Source organism: Canis lupus, chromosome 19 (assembly GCF_048164855.1).
Source record: "Canis lupus baileyi chromosome 19, mCanLup2.hap1, whole genome shotgun sequence".
Taxonomy (NCBI): domain Eukaryota; kingdom Metazoa; phylum Chordata; class Mammalia; order Carnivora; family Canidae; genus Canis; species Canis lupus.
The window spans coordinates 11,108-23,472 of NC_132856.1; the positions used below are offsets into that span (position 1 = coordinate 11,108).

Consider the following 12,365-nt stretch of genomic DNA (forward strand, 5'->3'; position numbering starts at 1 on the left):
TTTCCTCAAAACCCACTATGCTTTTGATGCTGTATTTTGTCAAATGTTTTTTCTGCAACTCTTGAGAGGATCGTATGCTTTTTGTCCTTTCTCTCGTTTTTCTTTTTTTTAAGATTTTATTTATATATCCTTGAGAGACACAGAGACACAGAGAGAGAAAGACAGAGACACGGGCAGAGGGAAAAGGCGGCTCCATGTAGGGAACCCGACGTGGGACTCGATCCCGGGACTCCAGGATCACGACCTGGGCTGAAGGCAGGCGCTAAACCGCTGAACCACCGGGGGCTACCCCATGTCCTTTCTCTGGTTAATGTGATGGATCCTGCTGACTGATGGACAGAGGGGCCGTGGGTAGGACACGGGCGACGTAGATGAACAATAGTAACAGCTATAAGCGTCTGGTTTGTAAATAAAATAAGTCACAGAAATTTAGAAAATACAGCCTAGGGAATAGAGTCAGTACTGTTGTGATAACTTTATACGGGGACAGACAGTGACGCTGCTTCTCGTGGGGGGAGCTGAGTAAGGCACAGAATTGTCAAGTCTCTAGTTGTAGCCCTGAAACTACTGTCACATTGTGTGTTGACTGTACTTCAGTAAATATCAAGGAAAAGGGGTTTCTGGTAGGACTCCCGGTGGGTCCGTGAAAGGCATTTACACGGTCGTTACACACACGAAGACACCTCTGCAGAGGGGATAAAGATGCTCACGTGTCTTCATGTTAATTTTTAGAAAATTTACTTGAGAGAGGGTGCGGTAGGGAGGAGCAGAGGGAGAGGGGAACCTGGAGTGGACTCCTCACCCAACGGAGCCCGAGCCCCACGTGAGGCTCCATGCCACAACCTCGAGATCCTGACCTGAGCCAAATTAAAGAGTCGACGTGGAACCGACTGAACCACCCAGGAGCCCCTCAAATGTTAAGTGCGACCCCATGCTGTGAACTCTGGGGGTCGGGGGGACATCTGTGACCCCCAGTCTGCCTAGAATGGTGGGAGGCCTGCAGGGCCCGAGGATGGGGGAGGGTGCCTGCATCCCCTTCCCACCTGGCGGGGGGACAGGACCCTCCCCCGGGACCCTTGGCCTTCAGGGTGAAGGGCTAAGTGCTGATTGGACCCCGCCTGCCCACAGTGATGATGCGGGACCCCACTGTGGGCGGAACTGTGACGCCCCCGGGTTCCACTACTGCCTGGCGCTCACTGTGCTTCTGCAGACCTTCGGAAGCACTCGTGCTTTGGATCTGGCTCACAGCGACCCGACTCTCCTGCTCTCCCAAGTAGCTCAGTACTCCCACTCTCCTCAGTACCCCCACTCTCCCCAGTACCCCCACTCTCCCCAGTACTCACACTCACCCCAGTACCCCAACTCTCCCACTCTCCCCAGTACTCCCACTCTCCCCAGTACCCCAACTCTCCCACTCTCCCCAGTACCCCAGAACTCCCACTCTACCCAGTTCCCCAACTCTCCCACTCTACCCAGTACACGATGCATAAAGAGGAGGCGCTCACACAGCGATAGGTCACAGGTGAGTGGCCCCTGATGCCTGCTCCCCGTGGGCCACTCTGGGGCCTGTGGGTCCGGGTGGGGGCGCTGGCCTCCTGGGCTGGGGTCCAAAACACCCCGACCCCAATGAGATGACCTTGAGCAGCTCCTGCAGCCCTTCCACAGCCCCACGGGGTGAGGGTGGCCCCCTAAGGCCCTGTCCAGGGAAAGAGGCTGCAGTCAGAGTTTGGCAGCTCCCTCGGGACCCCCGCTCCCCTGTAAGGCCTGTGCTATTCAGGGAGACACAATACGTGACCTTTCCAGCCCGTCCTAGATGCAAGGACCCCGACAGGGATGACACCCCCCCGCCCCACTCTGTGGTGAGGGGAGGACGGTCAGGGCCTGCTGGGTCCCCCTGACCGGTGAGCAGGCTTACTCTTCACGCACTGGAATGCGGGCAGAGTCCCTCGTGCTCCCCCCAGAACCCCCCTCAGGCTATTCACGCATCGTTGCCCTCAGTGTGGGGAGTTTGGTCGCACTCTTGCTGGCATCAGGTTTTAATTTTGATGAAGTCTAGTCCGTTGCTTTCTCCCCTCGGTCGTTGTGCTTGTGGAATCTAAGAGAAACCTTCGATATCCCCCGGGCTGGGAGACATCAACCCGAGCATCAGATCGGCAGTTCGCCAGAGCCTCCTGGGTCCCCCGCCCGTGTGCTCCTGATACCGGGGTGGGAGCGCACTGTGATCCCAGCGTGACGGCGTGTCCTGGGACAGTGGCTGGGAAGGTGGACTGTAGGTGGGCGAGTGACAGACAGGCAGTGAGGGCCGGCGTGTGATGTTCTAGCCAAGCCTCTGCCCCTCAGGGCTATGGGGTTGTCTCCGGCTCTGGTCAGATGGAGGGGGACCTGCCCACGGGGAGCACCCGGACGCATGTGTCCTCGGAAGGTTTTCATGTGCCGTCATTCTTGGATGTGTTTGGATTGCAGCACCATGCAGGAGGACTCGGAGAACCTACTGGCCTTGTGAAGGGAGGATATCGTGGCCCGGTACCATCAGGTGAGGCCCAGAAGGGACCATAGACAATACACACCCACGACAAGGGAGACCATACCTGCAAGGCAGGGGAGGCCCAGGAGAGGATCAGAGCCAAGGATGAGTCAGGTCAGCCCAGACAAGGACCATAGTCACCAGGAACAAGTGAGACCCTGGGGATGGTACTGGTGTCAGTAGCAACTAAGGGTCCATCCTGGATGTTAGTCATTGGTAGCTGAGGAGCCCAGTCACCAGGTATGGTGAGGCCCAGGTGGGGACCACAGTCACCAGGTCCAGATGAAGTCCACAGCTACCATGTCCAGGTGAGGCCCAGGTGGGGACCAGAGTCACCAGGTCCAGGTGAGGCAAAGGTGGAGACCACAGTCACCAGGTCCCGGTGAAGCCAAGGTGGGAACCGCCTTAATAGAAATGCGAACTCTTCTCACTGTAGTGTTCCAGCTGTTCTCTCTTTAAATCTCAGGCCGAATTCATAGGTTTTCAGGATGATTTGAGAGTTAGCTAGGTAGTTTGGTAGGGACAGGTGACTTGGGGACCCTACTCTTCGGCTGTCTTGCCCTTCTGACAGGAATATTTTTAGCAGTGAACAGTAAAGTCTGTTTATTAAAAGTTGTTATTAATTTGTGCAAACAAATTTCTGTAGGCTTAAAGCAACTGTGAATCACACATATCCACACTGGCTAGAAAAATTTTTTAACCTGAGTTTCTAGATCATTTTCATTATGTGAATGATTTCTTTCTAAAACTAATTACCAAAGGAAGTAGGGCAATGTGACAAGAGAAATAGCCAAACAACATGAGAAAAAAGAAACAAACAAAAAAAACCTAAGCATTTTTCTTGGGATGAGAGAAATCCTGATCGTGTAAGGTTTTTTTCACCCTGCCCTGAGAAAAACCAATTCCCTGACTCAGATGCGTCAGGAGACAACTGGGTTTCTGATCCAGTAAATCGTGACGGCCTCTGGCACTTGGTTCCCACAGCTGTGGATGTGACCTCAGACCAGCTCGGTGGTTTCCAGGCTGCACTTGGAGGAATTGGAAGGGCTCTGAACATGCACCTTAGGGGCAGTCTGGGATCCATACCCTACAGCTTTTAATTGATAGGTACACCAACTCACATAAAACTTTGCTAGAAAGAAGTCGAATTGTGTGTTTTAAGAATTGAAAATGGGCAGCCTGGGTGGCTCAGCCGTTTAGCACTGCCTTCTGCCCAGGGCGTGATCCTGGAGACCCAGAATGGAGTCCCACTTCGGGCTCCCTGCATGGAGCCTGCCTCTCCCTCTGCCTGTGTCTCTGCCTCTCTCTCTCTCTCTTTCTCTCTCTCTCTCATGAATAAATAGATAAAATATATTTTTAACAAGTATATTGTAGGGCAGCCCCGGTGGCTCAGCGATTTAGCGCCACCTTCAGCCCAGTGTGGGATGCTGGAGATGCAGCATGGAGTCCCACGTCAGGCTCCCTGCATGGAACCTGCTTCTCCCTCTATCTGTGTCTCTGCCTCTCTCTCCCTCTCTCTCTCTCAAATAATAAATAAATAAATAAATAAATAAATAAATAAATAAATAAATAAATAAATAAATAAAATGAAAAAGTATATGGCAGCTATATTGGTAGCTATATTAATCAAGTGTGTTGTTTTTGGGGGGAGGAGCAAGATGGCGGAAGAGTAGGGTCTCCAAATCACCTGTCTCCACCAAACTACCTAGAAAACCTTCAAATTATCCTGAAAATCTATGAATTCGGCCTGAGATTTAAAGAGAGACCAGCTGGAATGCTACAGTGAGAAGAGTTCGCGCATCTATCAAGGTAGGAAGACGGGGAAAAAGAAATAAAGGAACAAAGGCCTCCAAGGGGGAGGGGCCCCGCGAGGAGCTGGGCTGAGGCCAGGGCGAGTGTCCCCAGGACAGGAGAGCCCCGTCCCGGAGACGCAGGAGCTGCACCGACCTTCCCGGGGGAAAGGGGCTCGCGGGGAGTTGGAGCAAGACCCAGGAGGGGGAGGATGCCCTCGGGCTCCCTGGGACAGTAACAGAGCAACTGCGCGCCCAGGAGAGTGCGCCGAGCTCCCTAAGGGCTGCAGCGCGCGGCGGGACCCGGAGCAGCTCGGAGGGGCTCGGGCAGCAGCTCCGCGGAGGGGGTTGCGCAGCCCGGGAGCGCGAATCCAACAGCGCAGGCTCCGGAGCACAGGGCGCCCAGACACAGCCCAGGATCCTGCCTCCCCCGGGACAGGCAGAGGCCGGGAGGGCCCAGGACAGCAAGGACGCTCCTGCCCCAGCTGAGCAGAGCAACGGCCCCGCCCCGGAGCCTCCAGGCCCTGCAGACGGAGTTCCTGCCGGAGCTGAATCCAGGTTTCCAGAGCTGCCCCGCCACTGGGGCTGTTCCTCCTGCGGCCTCACGGGGTAAACAACCCCCACTGAGCCCTGCACCAGGCAGGGGCAGAGCAGCTACCCAACTGCTAACACCTGAAAATCAGCACAACAGGCCCCTCCCCCAGAAGATCAGCTAGACTGACAACTTCCAGGAGAAGCCAAGGGACTTAAAGAACACAGAATCAGAAGATACTCCCCTGTGGTTCTTTTTTTTTTTTTTTTTGTTTTGCTTTTTGATTTGTTTCCTTCCCCCACCCCCTTTTTTTCTCCTTTCTTTTTCTTTCTCTTTTTCTTCTTTTTTTTTTTTTTCGTTTTTTTTTCTCTTTTTCTTCCCTTTTTTTTTTCTCTTTCTCTTTTCTTTCCTTCTTTCTCTCCTCTCTTTTTCTCTTTTTCCCAATACAATTTGCTTTGGGCCACTCTGCACTGAGCAAAATGACTAGAAGGAAAACCTCACCTCAAAAGAAAGAATCAGAAACAGTCCTCTCTCCCACAGAGTTACAAAATCTGGATTACAATTCAATGTCAGAAAGCCAATTCAGAAGGACTATTATACAGCTACTGGTGGCTCTAGAAAAAAGTATAAAGGACTCAAGAGACTTCATGACTGCAGAATTTAGAGCTAATCAGGCAGAAATTAAAAATCAATTGAATGAGATGCAATCCAAACTAGAAGTCCTAACGACGAGGGTTAACGAGGTGGAAAAACGAGTGAGTGACATAGAAGACAAGTTGATAGCAAAGAGGGAAACTGAGGAAAAAAGAGACAAACAATTAAAAGACCATGAAGATAGATTAAGGGAAATAAACGACAGCCTGAGGAAGAAAAACCAACGTTTAATTGGGGTTCCCGAGGACGCCGAAAGGGACAGAGGGCCAGAATATGTATTTGAACAAATTCTAGCTGAAAACTTTCCTAATCTGGGAAGGGAAACAGGCATTCAGATCCAGGAAATAGAGAGATCCCCCCCTAAAATCAATAAAAACCGTTCAACACCTCGACATTTAATTGTGAAGCTTGCAAATTCCAAAGATAAGGAGAAGATCCTTAAAGCAGCAAGAGACAAGAAATCCCTGAATTTTATGGGGAGGAGTATTAGGGTAACAGCAGACCTCTCCACAGAGACCTGGCAGGCCAGAAAGGGCTGGCAGGATATATTCAGGGTCCTAAATGAGAAGAACATGCAACCAAGAATACTTTATCCAGCAAGGCTCTCATTCAAAATGGAAGGAGAGATAAAGAGCTTCCAAGACAGGCAGCAACTAAAAGAATATGTGACCTCCAAACCAGCTCTGCAAGAAATTTTAAGGGGGACTCTTAAAATTCCCCTTTAAGAAGAAGTTCAGTGGAACAGTCCACAAAAACAAAGACTGAATAGATATCATGATGACACTAAACTCATATCTCTCAATAGTAACTATGAATGTGAACGGGCTTAATGACCCCATCAAAAGGCGCAGGGTTTCTGACTGGATAAAAAAGCAGGACCCATCTATTTGCTGTCTACAAGAGACTCATTTTAGACAGAAGGACACCTACAGCCTGAAAATAAAAGGTTGGAGAACCATTTACCATTCGAATGGTCCTCAAAAGAAAGCAGGGGTAGCCATCCTTATATCAGATAAACTAAAATTTACCCCAAAGACTGTAGTGAGAGATGAAGAGGGACACTATATCATACTTAAAGGATCTATTCAACAAGAGGACTTAACAATCCTCAATATATATGCTCCGAATGTGGGAGCTGCCAAATATATACATCAATTATTAACCAAAGTGAAGAAATACTTAGATAATAATACACTTATACTTGGTGACTTCAATCTAGCTCTTTCTATACTCGATAGGTCTTCTAAGCAAAACATCTCCAAAGAAACGAGAGCTTTAAATGATACACTGGACCAGATGGATTTCACAGATATCTACAGAACGTTACATCCAAACTCAACTGAATACACATTCTTCTCAAGCGCACATGGAACTTTCTCCAGAATAGACCACATATTGGGTCACAAATCGGGTCTGAAACGATACCAAAAGATTGGGATTGTCCCCTGCATATTCTCGGACCATAATGCCTTGAAATTAGAACTAAATCACAACAAGAAGTTTGGAAGGACCTCAAACACGTGGAGGTTAAGGACCATCCTGCTAAAAGATAAAAGGGTCAACCAGGAAATTAAGGAAGAATTAAAAAGATTCATGGAAACTAAGGAGAATGAAGATACAACCGTTCAAAATCTTTGGGATGCAGCAAAAGCAGTCCTAAGGGGGAAATACATCGCAATACAAGCATCCATTCAAAAACTGGAAAGAACTCAAATACAAAAGCTAACCTTACACATAAAGGAGCTAGAGAAAAAACAGCAAATAGATCCTACACCCAAGAGAAGAAGGGAGTTAATAAGGATTCGAGCAGAACTCAACGAAATCGAGACCAGAAGAACTGTGGAACAGATCAACAGAACCAGGAGTTGGTTCTTTGAAAGAATTAATAAGATAGATAAACCATTAGCCAGCCTTATTAAAAAGAAGAGAGAGAAGACTCAAATTAATAAAATCATGAATGAGAAAGGAGAGATCACTACCAACACCAAGGAAATACAAACGATTTTAAAAACATATTATGAACAGCTATACGCCAATAAATTAGGCAATCTAGAAGAAATGGACGCATTCCTGGAAAGCCACAAACTACCAAAACTGGAACAGGAAGAAATAGAAAACCTGAACAGGCCAATAACCAGGGAGGAAATTGAAGCAGTCATCAAAAACCTCCCAAGACACAAGAGTCCAGGGCCAGATGGCTTCCCAGGGAAATTTTATCAAACGTTTAAAGAAGAAACCATACCTATTCTCCTAAAGCTGTTTGGAAAGATAGAAAGAGATGGAGTACTTCCAAATTCGTTCTATGAAGCCAGCATCACCTTAATTCCAAAGCCAGACAAAGACCCCGCCAAAAAGGAGAATTACAGACCAATATCCCTGATGAACATGGATGCAAAAATTCTCAACAAGATACTGGCCAATAGGATCCAACAGTACATTAAGAAAATTATTCACCATGACCAAGTAGGATTTATCCCTGGGACACAAGGCTGGTTCAACACCCGTAAAACAATCAATGTGATTCATCATATCAGCAAGAGAAAAACCAAGAACCATAGGATCCTCTCATTGGATGCAGAGAAAGCATTTGACAAAATACAGCATCCATTCCTGATCAAAACTCTTCAGAGTGTAGGGATAGAGGGAACATTCCTCGACATCTTAAAAGCCATCTATGAAAAGCCCACAGCAAATATCATTCTCAATGGGGAAGCACTGGGAGCCTTTCCCCTAAGATCAGGAACAAGACAGGGATGTCCACTCTCACCACTGCTGTTCAACATAGTACTGGAAGTCCTAGCCTCAGCAATCAGACAACAAAAAGACATTAAAGGCATTCAAATTGGCAAAGAAGAGGTCAAACTCTCCCTCTTCGCCGATGACATGATACTCTACATAGAAAACCCAAAAGTCTCCACCCCAAGATTGCTAGAACTCATACAGCAATTCGGTAGTGTGGCAGGATACAAAATCAATGCCCAGAAGTCAGTGGCATTTCTATACACTAACAATGAGACTGAAGAAAGAGAAATTAAGGAGTCAATCCCATTTACAATGGCACCCAAAAGCATAAGATACCTAGGAATAAACCTCACCAAACATGTAAAGGATCTATACCCTCAAAACTATAGAACACTTCTGAAAGAAATTGAGGAAGACACAAAGAGATGGAAAAATATTCCATGCTCATGGATTGGCAGAATTAATATTGTGAAAATGTCAATGTTACCCAGGGCAATATACACGTTTAATGCAATCCCTATCAAAATACCATGGACTTTCTTCAGAGAGTTAGAACAAATTATTTTAAGATTTGTGTGGAATCAGAAAAGACCCCGAATAGCCAGGGGAATTTTAAAAAAGAAAACCATAGCTGGGGGCATCACAATGCCAGATTTCAGGTTGTACTACAAAGCTGTGGTCATCAAGACAGTGTGGTACTGGCACAAAAACAGACACATAGATCAGTGGAACAGAATAGAGAATCCAGAAGTGGACCCTGAACTTTATGGGCAACTAATATTCGATAAAGGAGGAAAGACTATCCATTGGAAGAAAGACAGTCTCTTCAATAAATGGTGCTGGGAAAATTGGACATCCACATGCAGAAGAATGAAACTAGACCACTCTCTTTCACCATACACAAAGATAAACTCAAAATGGATGAAAGATCTAAATGTGAGACAAGATTCCATCAAAATCCTAGAGAAGAACACAGGCAACACCCTTTTTGAACTCGGCCATAGTAACTTCTTGCAAGATACATCCACGAAGGCAAAAGAAACAAAAGCAAAAATGAACTACTATTGGGACTTCATCAAGATAAGAAGCTTTTGCACAGCAAAGGATACAGTCAACAAAACTCAAAGACAACCTACAGAATGGGAGAAGATATTTGCAAATGACATATCAGATAAAGGGCTAGTTTCCAAGATCTATAAAGAACTTCTTAAACTCAACACCAAAGAAACAAACAATCCAATCATGAAATGGGCAAAAGACATGAACAGAAATCTCACAGAGGAAGACATAGACATGGCCAACATGCATATGAGAAAATGCTCTGCATCACTTGCCATCAGGGAAATACAAATGAAAACTACAATGAGATACCACCTCACACCAGTGAGAATGGGGAAAATTAACCAGGCAGGAAACAACAAATGTTGGAGAGGATGCGGAGAAAAGGGAACCCTCTTACACTGTTGGTAGGACTGTGAACTGGTGCAGCCACTCTGGAAAACTGTGTAGAGGTTCCTCAAACAGTTAAAAATAGACCTGCCCTACGACCCAGCAATTGCACTGTTGGGGATTTACCCCAAAGATACAAACGCAATGAAACGCCGGGACACCTGCACCCCGATGTTTCTAGCAGCAATGGCCACGATAGCCAAACTGTGGAAGGAGCCTCGGTGTCCAAAGAAAGATGAATGGATAAAGAAGATGTGGTTTATGTATACAATGGAATATTACTCAGCTATTAGAAATGACAACTACCCACCATTTGCTTCAACGTGGATGGAACTGGAGGGTATTCTGTTGAGTGAAGTAAGTCAGTCGGAGAAGGACAAACATTATATGTTCTGATTCATTTGGGGAATATAAATAATAGTGAAAGGGAAAATAAGGGTAGGGAGAAGAAATGTGTGGGAAATATCAGAAAGGGAGACAGAACGTAAAGACTGCTAACTCTGGGAAAAGAACTAGGGGTGGTAGAAGGGGAGGAGGGCGGGGGGTGGGAGTGAATGGGTGACGGGCACTGGGTGTTATTCTGTATGTTAGTAAATTGAACACCAATAAAAAAATAAATTAAAAAAAAAAGTGTGTTGTTTTTACATTTTATGGTGACTGGACCTAGCAAGTCTCTACATCAACAACCATCACTATTAGTCCTCACAACAGTGTCACGGGACAGGCAGTATTATTTCCTTTTTATAGATGAAATTGATGACCTCAAGCACATGCGGTTCCTTCCCTTTCTGTTTTTCTGTTCAGAATATACAAGCTATAAGTGAGTAAATTGCAAGAAACCCACTTGCGTGATGAACACCTCTACTTTCCTCAGATGATTTTAATATTTTTCTCAATTCTGAACTCCTTATCTATCTTACTACTCTTTTTGAATAACTTAGGATATGTTTTCCCAGGACTTGTTCAGAGAACCAGTCCCTGGATTAATGTCTTTCCCTAAGTATGAATCAGTGACCTGAAACAGACCCAGCATACACAGATTCTCCTATTTATTCAACACCCATCCATTCCAAAAAGAAGTCTATTTGGCCTTCTATATGACAGGTACAGAGACAGGCTCCGTCCCCACTGGGTTTCGATCTATGTCCCAGAGTACTACCTGCAGTCTTTTGAACTTCCTATCAGGATCCTTAATGCTGATTTCTGAGGGCAAAACAAGCAAGTCCACAGTTCTCCTTCATGCTTCCCCAGCAGACCCTTGGGTTCTCTCCACAGTGTTGAACTGTTACTGAGCCATTGGTTGTGTAGGTCAGTCACAGAGCAGCATTGCCATCCAAAACAAAAAGGAGGAAAAAGGAGTTTGGAAGTAATTGGGTCTCACAAATTGTGGGGAGGGAATATTGAAACTGTGACAATGTTTCTTAGTGCACCTTTTCTCAGAGCCACATCTCTCCTGTTCTTGACTGAGGGACAGGAGAGTCTAGGTAGGAAGAAATAGGTAGGGGGCTACAGATTCAGGCTCACAAAGATCCTAAGGATGCTGAGATGTAAGGAAACCAGAAATAAAGAAACAAACGAGACCACCCTGCCCTAGGTATGGGTAGAGAGGGTCTTTTTTAGGACAGTCCTCTGTGCCCAAAAAAGGATAACCAGACTCCAAAAAGAAGTAAACCATTAAAGATGTGAAAGATGTTATCACTAGTCCTTACTCATGTGGGCAACCCAGCCTGGGCCCCTCCCACTCCTGAGAGCTTTCTCAGTATCCTTGCTTAATAAACTCCCGTCGCTTTACTCACTCTTTGTCCACCAGATTCATTCTTCGACTCCGTGAGACAAGAACCTGACTTTCTCACTTCATTCTGCCTGCTGCACTTCTCTTACCCAAGCTCCCTGGGAAATTACTTCATTGGCTTAATCCCATCTCACTCACCTCCTGCCTCATATCCTTTGGATTCTTCACCACCAAAGGCCAACGAACCAAGAGATGCATGGAGGGATAGAAGACCCAGGTGATAGGGGGAACTAAGGCCAAAAAAATATAGTTTAAAATTATATCTGCTTTTTTAAAAAAAGATTTTATTTGCTCATGAGAGACACACAGAGAGAGAGAGAGAGAAAGAGAGAGAGGCAGAGACAGAGACAAAGGGAGAAGCAGGCTCCCTGTGGGAAGCCCAATGTGGAACCCCATCCTAGGACCCCAGGATCAACCACTGAGCCACTCAGGCATCCCTACAATTACATTTCCTAACAAACTTGCAGTCCATAAACAAATACTTGAAACCGACAGAGTGGGACATTCTTACAAGAATTCACAGCTGCCTGAATGTTAATGCTTTGCTAGAGGCCAAAAGCAACATTTGTTTGCTGATAGCCAGACCTCCAGGATCCTATAAATCTTTCAAGTGTGAACATCCTTTTGGAAACTTCTTTTATCTCTAGAGTCCCCATCCCACACAGCAACTTAAAAGATGATAACCAAGGCTCCTCATAATCCTGGTGAAGCTTTTCAGGCCCAGGGGTCCTGTCCCCATACTTTAATAAAAACACCTTTTTGCATGGAAAATGTCTCAAGGATTCTCTCTTGACCACTGGCTCCTGGCCCACAGTACATCACAGGTACATCTCTGAGTTAATTGCATCAGCACATCAGGAAAGTACAGAAGATTTTTGCCTA

At 46.3% G+C, this 12,365-nt stretch overlaps 1 long non-coding RNA gene across 2 annotated transcripts; it reads left to right on the top strand.

The window, feature by feature from the left end:
- Positions 1–1,185: 1,185 nt before the first annotated feature.
- LOC140611243 (uncharacterized) lies at positions 1,186–12,155 on the top strand. 2 transcript variants are annotated; one of them, XR_012012524.1, is made up of 4 exons: positions 1,186–1,522; positions 2,464–2,533; positions 4,176–4,333; positions 11,502–12,155. It is a non-coding gene; the product is annotated as an uncharacterized lncRNA (long non-coding RNA). The 2 variants fall into 2 exon arrangements; XR_012012525.1 differs by lacking the exon at positions 4,176–4,333.
- The last annotated feature ends 210 nt before the right edge of the window (positions 12,156–12,365 follow it).